The sequence below is a fragment of the Girardinichthys multiradiatus genome, chromosome 23, assembly GCF_021462225.1.
Source record: "Girardinichthys multiradiatus isolate DD_20200921_A chromosome 23, DD_fGirMul_XY1, whole genome shotgun sequence".
In the NCBI taxonomy this organism is placed as follows: Eukaryota; Metazoa; Chordata; class Actinopteri; order Cyprinodontiformes; family Goodeidae; genus Girardinichthys; species Girardinichthys multiradiatus.
The window spans coordinates 9,032,160-9,045,548 of NC_061815.1; positions in this window are offsets into that span (position 1 = coordinate 9,032,160).

A 13,389-nucleotide genomic window follows, 5' to 3' on the forward strand; every position below is an offset into this window, starting at 1 on the left:
TGCCCACAACTCGAACCTTTACTCTATTATTAGACAAGTGTTACATCAGATTATAGTTCATAGGTTTCCTGTGCTTGATCTGCAGTGAAAGTAAACAGAGATCTCTAACTGCCTCCTTCCAGAGCAAGATGTCTGACTTCCTCAGAAACAGTTGGGATCGGCACTCACACCTCCTACAATCCGCCTACTCAGGAGACCCCCCAGGATTGTGTGCTCATCCCCCTATTGTTCTCTACTTCCACCCACGACTGCAGAACAAAAAAAGAAAAGAACTCTTGTTAAGTTTGATAATGACACTGCCATCATTGTTAGGATTCTGAACTATGAGGAGACTTAATATAATGACTTTCATGATGATGAGACAAGAGTACCTTGGTACACAAAGAAAGCTAAACGGGGAACACATTAATTTTAGAGTACTGGGAATAAAATAATTATTTGTAATATGTCTAAAGAAATTAATTAGGATTCTGTCAAATAGTGCTTCTTAACTAATGTAGCCCTACCTTCTTGTACACTTCTTACACATATATACTGTGTCTTGCAAATATTCTCCTATGCTTTGAATTTTTTTACTTTTTTGATGTTACAATCACAAACTTCATTAGATCTAATAATGATTTTATGTGGCAGACCCACATAAAGTAATGCATATACAGTATAGACCAAAAGTTTGTACACACCTTCTCATTCAAAGAGTTGTCTTTATTTTCATGACTATGAATATTGTAGCTTCAAACTGAAAGCATCAAAACTATGAATTAACACATGTGGAATTATATACTGAACTATATACTGAATTATATACTGAATTATATACTGAATACTGAATTATATACTGAACAAAAAAGTGTGAAACAACTGAAAATGTGTCTAATATTCTAGGTTCTTCAAAGTAGCCACCTTTTGCTTTGATTACTGCTACGCACACTCTTGGCATTCTGTTGATGAGCTTCAAGAGGTAGTCACCTAAAATGGTTTTCACTTCACAGGGGTCAGGTTTAATAAGTGGGATTCCAAATGGGGTTGGGAACATCAGTTGTGTTGTGCAGGAGGTGGATACAGTACGCAGCTGATAGTCCTACTGAATAGACTGTTCGAATTTGTATTATGGCAAGAAAAAAGCAGCTAAGTAAAGAAAAAGGAGTGGCCATCATTACTTTAAGAAATGAAGGTAAGTCAGTCCGAACAATTGGGAAAACTTTGAAAGTGTCCCCAAGTGCTGTCGCAAAAACCATCAAGCGCTACAAAGAACTTGGCTCACATGAGGACCGCCCCAGGAAAGGAAGACCAAGAGTCACCTATGCTGCGGAATATATAACACTCCGACCGACAGAGCAGCTCCGTTATGTGAATTAATGAGAACGGTCCACTCGAAACGTCAATGTCGACGGACCCGCTCTCCGTCAAATTATGGAACAACTACAATTTTCTGTTCCATTCAGGTCCATCTTGCTCCGGCCGGGTCAACCAATGTACCTCTCATGAATGCTTTCTTTGGGGTCCAAGGAACTTGGAGCGGACATATGCTGCATTTGAATCAGAGTAATGTAGTTAATTAATATAACTTTTGCCTTAATGCGTAATGTTTCAGATACGTTTTGAACAGCATGACATTTGTGATTGTTTTACTCACGTTCTATAACATCAATCTGCCAGGCACTGCAGATGAAAATTAGCCTCTATGGCTAAATCCGGACATTTACATGATAGATTATTTTTTTCCAAGTTCACAGTCGCCCAGAAGTGATGTGAAAGAAGAACTCTCCGGTTATTCACTGTGTGAGTGTCAATGATAAACTGTCCAGGTAGAAGCCAAGTTACGTTAAAAACAGATTTATTATGGTGAAACACTGCTCCAGGTATAGTTTTGCTGGATAGAAATAACAGAGAGAGCATAAAGTTAATGGGAACAGTAATTAATGTAACTGCATAAATATAGAGCAGTAGGAGAATGTAGCAGGGTGAGTGGCCATTATGTCCTCCAGCAGCCTAAGCCTATAGCAGCATAACTGCAAAAATAGCTCAGGATAACCCAACCAATTTAACAATAAGCTTTATCACAGAGGAAAGTTTTAAACCTAGTTTTAAAAGTAGACAGGGAGGGTGTCTGCCTCACACACTAGAACTGGGAGCTGGTTTCACAGGAGAGGAGCCTAATAACTAAAAGATCTGCTTCCCATTCTACTTTTAGAAATTCTAAGAACTCCAATGATCCTGCAGTCTGGGAGCAAAGTGAACAGTTAGGAACATGGAACAATTAGATCTCGGACGTATAACAGAGCTCTTATATTAGGGCTTTATATATGAGAAAGATAATCCTAGATTCCATTATGAAGCTTATTAGCCAATAAAAATAAGCTTTAATATAAAAATAATAATAGTTTAAAGAAAATCATAATAAATGCTGAATTTTACAGGTTTCATAAAAATGTCAAACTTCCCCATTCTAATCAGCTGCCAATGTTATTTCGCAATACACTTTGTTTTAATTTTGTAAGAAACATCTCTATATGTTGCCTAAAGCTGATTGCAAATGTTCTAAAATTGTAATAAAAAACCTTACTTTTATTCCTTTCTTCTCTAATTCCTTAAGTCAGGTGAAATACTTACACCATCACATTTATTCATTTGTTTCTAGGAAACCCATAAAAACCAAGATAGAAAAGATCACACACTATGCAAAAATTTCAAGGGGTAAATTATTTTAGAGGGCACATTCTCTTTAACATTCCCCTCCCTGCCCATAGCTCTCTTTTCTCATTATCCCATAGTTTGTATCTGGATGAGAATTGTATATCAGTGGCTCACAGAGTCAGTGTAGTAGCTGCCTATGATGCCTACAGCATTCCCAGATAGCTTGAGATTGGCATATATTAAAGGGATAGTGAAATGAGGACGAGAGAGAGATTAATTTCAGGAGCAAGAAGAATTATTGCCACACATGTGCAGAGGTGAAGACTTTGCTGGAATAAAAACAAGACGCCAGTTGTTGTTTTACCCCACAGGACCAATAACGTACTTATGGATACTTGTTCTGACATACCGGTAGATGTAGTGCACACCTTGCAGGCTTGTAAGCTTAGTGGAATACAAATCAAAACTGTAAATACAACAAGTAACAAGTAAATGAATGTGCAAAACATCACAGTAATGCAAGTGAGGAAAATAACCTAAATATTTTCCCCTCACAATGAAAGCAGGAAGAGTATAAAAGGGGGAAAATTTTATTTGACATTATTCATCCCTTTCTTCTTCTGCACTGACGACACACTTCTGAATTTTTTAATTGTTGTTTTCATCCTGGCAGTGGAACAATCGACCAGGTTTCGTATTCACAAAGATTCTCAGAGTCCTCTCAGAGAGCTCCCATTTTAGCCTAAGAATTCCTGCCAAGGACTCCTTGCTTAGGATGAATTCAGCTCCCGGCTGAGAGTGATCCTGTGCAAGGAGATCACAGAAATTACTATCTTAGTAAAGAGGTGTGGTTGACCCCGTGGCTAGGTGTGATACTGTCTTCTATTAGCTGTGATTGGTTGTTAAAAAAAGCGCCCCTATTAATTAACAGCGAGAAATTAAACAAAGACAAAATTTAGACTGGATTCTGTAATTTGTAAATCATGATGATAAAACAGCAAAATGTAATTGTCACACAGCATCAAAATGTTTGAGTGTAGCTTATTTACATGCTCATCATCATTTTAATCATCACCTGTCAACATTTTACTGTGATCACCTACTAGGTTTGATTTGGTAAAACAACCAAAACAAATCAAAGAACAAAAGCTGAAGACAACTAAACTGAACAGAGGAGTAGAGCCTGCTGGTGGAGGAGAAAAGAGGAGTGTTGAAAAGTAGATCTCGTCCTGGGATCACGCTGCGAACAAACAGGGGTTCCCAAATAAATCAATGCGTCTTTCCCTCTGCTTTCAGTACCAGCCTGGAATGTGAGCAGCTCTTGTACCTGCTGCCCTCAAAAGCTAGAGAGGAGATTGCAGCACACCGGCAAACTTCTTCCCCGTGCGGGGAGCACTGTAGATGACCATTTAGGCTTAGGCTGCTGACATCATCATATATAGCAAATACTTATTCACCTCATTTACATATTCCTTTTCTGTATATGGTGCTTTAAACTTTATCTTTTGTACATTTGGCAATCTAATGATAGTGCTGTACATACATATACATGGTGCTATATGAATTGTGTAATACACCCTGGTATGAATGGTATACAAGTAAAATATAATGATACTTCTCTCTATTCTGTCTCCTATGTCTCTATCTTGACCCCTATTTCTTTAATTCAGTTTTTCTTTTATAGTTCATCTACCCTTCACATCTGTCCATCTACCTATCCTTCTTTCCATGTCTTCTTTGGATTCTGTGTCCACAAATGTCCCTCTCAGAGGCTCCCCTTTTTTCTATATGGATTTAGTTTAAAGAAAGTAAAAAGTGAAGAGGGCTTGTAGTTTTAAAAGACTATGCCAATCTTTTTGTCTTTTTCTCTTAAAGATGAGCTTTACACCCTTATGCACCAGGTTTTATCATCCTCCATCTCATTTTCTCCCAAGCTGTCTCTTTTTGTGGAAAGGAAAAGATGAAAGAAATTAGGTGCAGGGTGAGAGGAATTCATCTGAGCCACAGTTGAAAGGAAAAGAGCTTTAAGAACAATGTTGCAGCATAGAGGTTTCATATATTTTCCAGTGTATCAAATATATAATTTCTGGCAACAGATATTCAATATAGTGTTGTGGAAATGTATTTACCCCTTTAAGAATATATTTGTATTTGTCAGTCTATTTTTACATCTACATGGACATTGATAACATCCTATTCCTAATCTATAAGGTCCAATTTGTTAATGGACCCAACATTGCCATCAATAGCAACTTGAACTATTCTGTAAACATCTGTCACAAGGTTTAGGAGTGTGTTCATAGTTAGATGAGAAAATCAGAATTGCAGGCTCTGCTCTAATTTATCCCAAAGGTGTTCAAGAAGGTTGAGGTCAGGACTCTATGTAGGCCAGTCAAGTTTCTCCACACCAAACTTTATATACCTGCAGCCATGGAAGTGGTTGGAACACCATAATTCATTGATTTGGTGGTGGGACCCAATACGTTTGGCAATATAATCTACATCCTTATGTATGAATAGCCCCTATCTATCTATCTATCTATCTATCTATCTATCTATCTATCTATCTATCTATCTATCTATCTATCTATCTATCTATCTATCTATCTATCTATCTATCTATCTATCTATCTATCTATCTATCTATCTATCTATCTATCTATCTATCCATCTATCCATCTATCCATCCATCCATCCATCCATCCATCCATCCATCCATCCATCCTTTGTTTTTACATGTGTTTATACAGAAATAAATATGAGAAAACAGAGAACATCTGATGCAAAAATATGTAGGAACTCTGACTTCTGCTTTACTAGTACATTTGTACATGTCAAGAAATAACAAAATACAGAACAAAAATACCACCTTTCACATAGAACGTAGTTAACTTTGTACTTCAAAGAGGAAATATTTTCCCAAGTGACTTGTATTAAATTATGAATGGATGTTACAGAGAATGAACAGATGGAAAAGGTCTATATAGAGCTAGCATAAAAAGAAATCAAGGGAGACACATGTAGAAAAAGTGAGGGGGCTGTGACGGGCTTTGAAGAAGGAAAATCCCCTCTGCTCAGCAGTATCTCCTGAAGCATACCTGAGCAAAACATCGACTGACCTGCAAAATTATCCTATCTGCATCCCAGCATGGCAACAGCTGCACCAGACATATTCAGTTGTACTGCAGTTTCCCCCCCCGAGAGCAAACCAGATGTCACAGATGTTACCCAGCCTGTGCGCAGAGGCATGGTTGTCTCAAACCCACCACAACCTCAGTGCAACTGCCACTCAGAAACCATGCAATGCTGTGCCCAGGGCAAGTCAAGGAAGTATGCAAGGGACTAGGGAAATAAACAACACTGTCATTCATGTTAAATAGACCTCTATAAAAATAAAAAACAGAAACGAAGAGTGTCAATTATTAATGATGAGTAAGTCTACATAATGTAGTCAACCAGGTTGTGTGAAAGAATATGTTTTGCTTTTTGGTGTTGCTCACAATCAAAATTAATTGCAGTCCAGTAGCTGTGTTAGCCACACCACGTAAAGGATTACACAATTAACCTAGTTCCAATCTGCTGATAATTTAGCAGTATTCTGTAGAGATACCCCAAGACATAAACTGTTAACTAAAATTTCCATGAGGGCACATGCATGCTACAAGATTACACTGACAAACACCCTTGAAATCCTTGTTTGACATAGGAAGCTATATAATATGAAACGATTGTCTGACAGATGTTAATTCATTAAGGATGAGCAAGTCTTTCAGCAGATAACAGGAAGGCTCAACGAAGTACAGTGTTGAGGTCCAATAATTCCACCATGCATAATAAGACACCCTCAACACCCCAGTCCGGATGTCGTGAGAAAGAACAGTTGAAGAACAGGAAATTAAAATTAACACAAGTTTAATTTGGTAGATAATAAATCCAAGGATTTCCAATTCAAAAGAAATACAAACAGAATAACACAAAGAAAGAAAATTACCTAAGACCTTAGGTAGAGAGCTCGGGTTTCAGCAAAGCATGGCTGTCTGTCTCAACCAAGTTGTCTTCCTCATCACAGATGCCAGAACATCTTATACCATCTACTTCAAAGCTTCAAAACTAAATTATTTTAATTCTCAACAACCTCAAAGGTACTCTATTTGTTCTGGAAATGATGTAAGCCTTTGGAAATGCTACACATAAGAGAAGGATCTACAATCTCTATTGGAAAAATACAGACGGCTAGTTTCAGTATTGCTACCAACGCTAATAGACCACATAAATTCTGATTGGTGTACTTTTAACATTTTGCCATTGCATTCTGTTGTCATGGTTTGTGTAGCGGAGGACCCCGAAATGCAAACGAGCAGGCAGCATGATGGTAAATAAAATAATTGTATTAACAAAAATATACTCCAGAGGGTGACGGCAAAAACAGACATGGGCAGGCTGGCAAAACAGGCTTGGCATGATCAAAAAAGACAGACATGAACAGAGACGGTGATCCAAAATAGTTCTGCGAGGAATGAACCAAACATATGTATATATATGGTGCAAGAACCAGGTGAAATGAGGAGACTGAATGCTAGGTGCAGGTGAACCAAATGAAGATGATTGAAGACAGGAGAGAACAAAATGTGGCTGAAGCAGAAAAGAGACTCTTGAATACATAACTAGAAAAACATGAAACTAAAGCATAACCAGATCCAAAAACCTAACTTGACAAAACATGAACTAGAAGGCAAAAAGTAAAGCATGACCAGGAAAATAATAAACAGATGCATGATTCAAAACCTAACAAGAATAATAATAAGAACCCAAAAACACCCACAAATCATGGCATCTAATCCTCCCACATGGTTTGCTGAGAAAGCTAACTTACACACAGGCAAGCTCAATATCGGACAGAATAAGAATGTTAACACCATAACAAACATTATGCGACAAACTGCTTTACTTGTAGTCCTGCAGAATTTTACCAATGTGTATTCCTATAATGTTAGTGCTATTGACACATATCATTTGATGAGTCCTTTAAGATAAATTACTGTTTGGAAGTATTGTCAGAAAAAATGTATAAACATGTGGAGTTTGTTAATTGTTGCTGGAACTTTATCTAGAACAATGTGCTTTGGTCAGATTACAGGTACATCTAAAAAAATTAGAATATTACATAAAGATCCAATATTTTTTGCCTGTCATTTCAGAAAGTGAAACGGTTATTTTATGGAGATTCATTCCAGGACAGGAACACCATGGTCATTGAACCAGCTTTTGGTACCTTTGGCAGTGTGGACAGATGCCAAGTCCTGTTGGTCTTTGGACCATTGACCAAGAGTACAGTTCCTATTCCCCTTAGCCCAGGTGAGATGTTTCTGATTTTATCTCTGTTTAAGGAGTGGCCTGACACGAGAAATGTGACATTTGTAGCCCATGTCTAGTATTCGTCTGTGTGTGGCTCTTGATGCACTGACTCCAGGCTCAGTTCACTTCTTCTGAAGCCCCCCTCAAGTTTTTGAACGGATTTGACTTGACAATCCTCTCAATGCTGCAGTTCTCCATATTGCTGGTGCACCTTTTCCTACCACACTCCTTCCTTCCTCTGAATTTTCGGTTAATATACTTGGATACAAGGGTGGTGATGACTGTCTTCTGGACATCTGTCATGTCAGCAGTCTTCCCCATGATTGTGTAGTCTATGGCCTAAAGTAAGAGATTGTTTAAAGGCCCAGGAAACCTGTGTTGTTGTTTGGAGTTAATTAGCTAATTAGGGCGTGACACCATGAGTGTCCAATGATGAGCTTTTTCGAATTTTCTGAGAAACTGAATTTTGTTTTTTTCTTAACTGTAAGCCATAATCATCAAGAAACAAAGGTTTGGAATATATCACTGTAATAGTAGTGTCACGGTTTACTTGATATTGGACCCCAGAATGCAGATGAGCAGGCAGCGTGATGGTAAGTGAAAAAAAGGTTTAATTACGAAAACTCACACTCAGCAGGAGGCAGGAACAAAACAAACGGGCAGGCAAGACAGGCATGGCATGATCAAAAACTGATCAAAAAGACTTGGTTTGTAGAACTAGACATGAGCAAGAGAACAAGACATGAGCATGAGAGATGTTTCCGCGACGACTAACAGAACAGGTGTGAATAAAAGGTGTGAAAACCAGGCGGAGCAAGGAGACAGATTAACTTGAAGCAGGTGAACTGCATAAATTTTATTAACAGAACAAATCGGGACTGGAGCAAAACAGAGACTCTTGACCACAAACTAGAAAAACATGAAGCAAAAGCATAACCAGATCCGCAAACCAAACTTGACAAAACATGAACAAGACGACAATACAAGAGCATGACCAGGAAAATAAACAGAAACATGATTCAAAACTTGAACAGTGAAAAACATAAGGAAAAACCCCGAAACCAAAAACCAAACAACCCCAAATCATGACAAGTAGTGATTCTATTTGATGTATGAGTTTCCCTTTCTGAGATGATTGGCAAAACATATTGCACTTTTATGCAATATTCAGATTATTTGAAATGTACCTGTATACTTAGATTCAGCATAAACCAAATAATTAATATTTTAATACTTTAGAATACATTCATCTTTCAGTGCTGCATGAAATGTTGCTGTGTTTCCAAATCTTCTCCCAATACAAAAATTAGCACAAAAGTTGTGACAGGAAGAAGATTTAGGTTGTTCCTGGAAGTATTGTGGACTTCTAGTGTTCCGTGGTTCCTGAAGGACCTCCTTCGCAGGTCAACCTTTCCATGAAGTGAAACAAATCCCACAGCACATGCAAATTTACAGAGCTGGGACAACTTAACAAGTTGGGCTGACCTAACTGATAAAATTAATATCGGGTTGTTGAATAATCATTCCAACTATATTCTAATGCGCCTCTTCTTGTGATGTGTTCTGCCAACTAATCAATCTGAAATGTCCAGACATGTTGGTGCACCTCTTTTGATGCAATTTTAAAATGTTCTTCAGGAGTTCAACTTTGGCAATCCAGCTACTCTCAAGACAAACGATAACGCTTTAGCTTACATTGCCACATTGTCTTTCCATTTAGAAGAAGGTCCAAATGGAAGTGCAGACTAAAGATGTATTTTCCAAATTGAAAGAAAAGTTTGAAGCATTCTGAGTGGGAACAAGGAAAACCCATTCTGTCTGTCATAGTAGACATGATCTGATTTCATGATTTCTATGGAGAAAACACTCAAAAGGTCAGCCCTGTTTACAGCCAAGCCAGGGTATTTTCATTACGTTTTTGAAGATTCTATATATTTTTTTCCCACTGTGTATAGGTTAACAGAAACAAGTATTTTACCATAGGCTATACATATTAAGAAAGTCTCTCATTGTGCAGTGTGATAATTCCTCACCAACTAGTCTACTGTGTCTTGTTATACACACAACATATTGTGTAGGAATAACCTGTTTCTCATTAGCACGTTGAGAAATGCCACGGTCGGGCTTTGCTGAGATGTTTGTTCTCTTTCTAGTTGAAAGCCTGAGGCCAAAATAGCAACTGCAACACAACTTCCCTCTATTTAGGTGCATGAAAATGTAGAAAACTGATGAACATCATTGCTTTCAGTTACTTCTGCCAACACATGAACTTTAAATCAAGCAAGTAAGAAAATAATGGTTTCTGGAGCACTGCAGCACAAAAGACACAACATGTATTTATAGTGCTCACCAAAGTATTCACACCCTTTGAAATTGTTCACATTTTGTCAGTTTATACAACCACAAGCATAAATGTCTTTCATTGGGATTCATTTAGATGATAAAGCAACTCAAAGGAGTGCTTATTTGTGAATTGGTGGAAAAGGGTATTTTTTGTTACAATGTGTCTCATGCATATCTCTTCCCCCACCTTTACTAGGTCACCCCTAAATAAAAATAAAACAGGTCAGGGTACAGTTGACAAGACGTTTCAAGCAGGTTTAGGTACTAAAACGAGATCAAAAGTGTTTGGGACAGCTGCAAACCTACCAAGATATGGTCACCTGTCTAAACTGAAAGGCTGGATAAGAAGAGCATGTCATGGAGAAGAGGACTGTGGTAACCCCAGAGGAGCTGCAGAGATTCACAGCTCCAGCGGGAGAATCTGTCAACAGGACAAGTAGTAGTTGTGAACTCTAAATATCTGTCCTTTAAAGAAGAGTACGAAAAAGAAGAAACATGTGCTCTGGTCAAATGGGACTAAAATTAAACCTTTTGCTTTAGTTCCAAACACTATTTGTGGAAGAAAAATAATATTGTGCGTCACCCTGAACACACCAACCTTACATTGAAACATGGTGGTGGTGGCATCATGCTGTGGTGAGGCTTTTTTCAACAGATGAGAGTTGATGGGAAGATGGATGCAGCTACAGGGCAATCCCGGGAGAAAATCCAGATAAAGGCTGCAAAAATGTTGGGGCTGGTAAGGGAGGTTCAACTTTCAGCAGAACAATGACCTTAAACATATAGTCAGAGCTAATGGAATGCTTTAAATTATAGCATTTTAGAGTGGCCCAGTCCAATCCAGACCTAAATACAATGAAGAATCATTGCCATGTATTGAAAACTAATGTTAATGGATGCTCTCTATACAATCTGACTGCGCTTCAGCTATTTTGCATAGGGGAATGGGCAAACATGTGAGTTTCTAGATGTACAATGCTGAAAGAGACAAAAGACAATTGTAGCAAGGATGGTTCTAAAAAGTATTCCATCTGCGGACTAAATAAAAATACTTGGCATAATTTTCAGAGGTATTCTTTATCTTCTGTTTCACAATCATCTACTGCTTTGTGTTGGTCTATCAATTAAAGTCTCACAAAATACATTGAAGCTGGTGATTGTAACAAGACAAAAAGAGAAAAAAAGTTTAAAGGGGGGTTAATGGCACTGGTGAACTTTATTGCTTAAGAAGCAAGAAGTACAGTACACCTCCGTTTGTGTCTTGAGTTTAAAGTCGTCCGATGAGATTAGCCTAGCCCAGTTTTTATCACCCAACTGTTGCAACTCTCCCTGGACAATCCAGAGAGGTATTACCAGATTATATGAAAAAGAATCTCCCCTCTGCTGCTCGGTTTGTTTTCCATTAAAGCAATATTTCAGTACTCTGATGCTGACAGAATGATTGCATTGATGTCTAACATCTTTGAAATCAAACCGCAAGCCTCTGCAGAGAATTATCCCAGTTTTGTTATTGTGGATTTCATTTCTTCATCATCCTCTTTTTTATTAAAGTAAATAAATTATTTAGATCTTTATTTTATTCTGGGGGAATCTGCTGAGGATGGATGTTTTCTGCCACTGCATTGCCTCTTCTTTTGACACAATGAATGCTGGTCCAGAGCTGCAGGCCTCACGCATGACTTGTTTTAAAGGTTGATTCTTACTGGTGAAGAAATGAGATCCACAGTATGAGTAAGCAGTGTTTTAGGGATTATATTTTATTATTTTTCTGAACAGAATTTCTAACTATTCTGACAGTATTACGTCACGTTTCATGAATGAAGGTAATATGAATATCCATAATAATAATATTGTTTTTTGTTGCTCTAATAATGTTACTTAACATTTGTAATTGATATTTTGATTTTGATAGGAGAACTTTAAGCAAACATATAGATGGCTGCTAAATTTAGCTTGTGGTGCCAGATGTTTTAACTTTTTTGCTGTTCTACTCTTTGTAGAGTAACCCTGGGAGTAAACAAACTAATCTTAGCTAATGACAATTATTCAGTGCTACTCATAACTTGCCAATTGCATTTTTTTTTTTAAATAGAAGTGAATGGTGGCACTCCAAATAGTTTGCACATCACAGCTGTCTGTACCTTCAAGACTGTGAACAATTTCCACATTTTGTAACTGAATTTGTCTTTATTGTAAGTGAAGGAAACATCGCTGCACATTAATGATTTAGCCAGCTGAACCATTAATGTGCAGCAAGAGATGGGGGAGGGGGTACACTACTCTATGCTCCAGAAAACTAGAAAGAAGACTGTCAAGATGTCTGAATGTGAACGTCTTTTTTTTTCGTTTCTACTTTTCAGCCACAATTTCACATTATTTAGATTGAAAGTAACACTTGCCTTTTCTAGCAATATATGCCCTCGAATGAGTTGGATTTGTTCTTACAATGAATTATATCCTGGTTTCTAATGATCATTTGGGAAATTTATTTGCTCTGTAAACAAAAACCAAGGGCATTTTTGAGGAGAACCTCTCTAGAAAGCCAAATATTAGCAGCTATGATGAAATATTTAAAAAGAAAAATGCCTCTAGTGTGATCATGGCCTCGAGCTAGAGCTGCCCTCGGTCTGACATTTAACATGACCTTTCATATATGTGTCAGTGGCTGAACATTGCCTGAGGTGCTTCTTACTGTTGAATCCTGCAACTCGATTATCCCTGTCTTTGTAAGTTTTGTCACATTGGCCCCTGGCAGCACAAGGGGAGCAAGCTGACAGAAGTCACTAAACGTCCCAGAAAGCAGGACCTCCTGCAGTCCTGACAGAAACATTTATGTGTTACCAGGCAGGAGCCAGATTGTCACATGGAGATTTTATTCATGTGGCATAAGCCCACTTATCATCACACATCAGTAAACTGAAAGAAACATGACAGCAAGAATAACCTCCATAGGAGGAGGAACAGAATAATGTTACCGCTCTTGTAATTTGGACATCTCTAGGGAGTTTTTGAATGGGTTTAACTGCATGCAGCTTTGTTATCACTTATTTTATA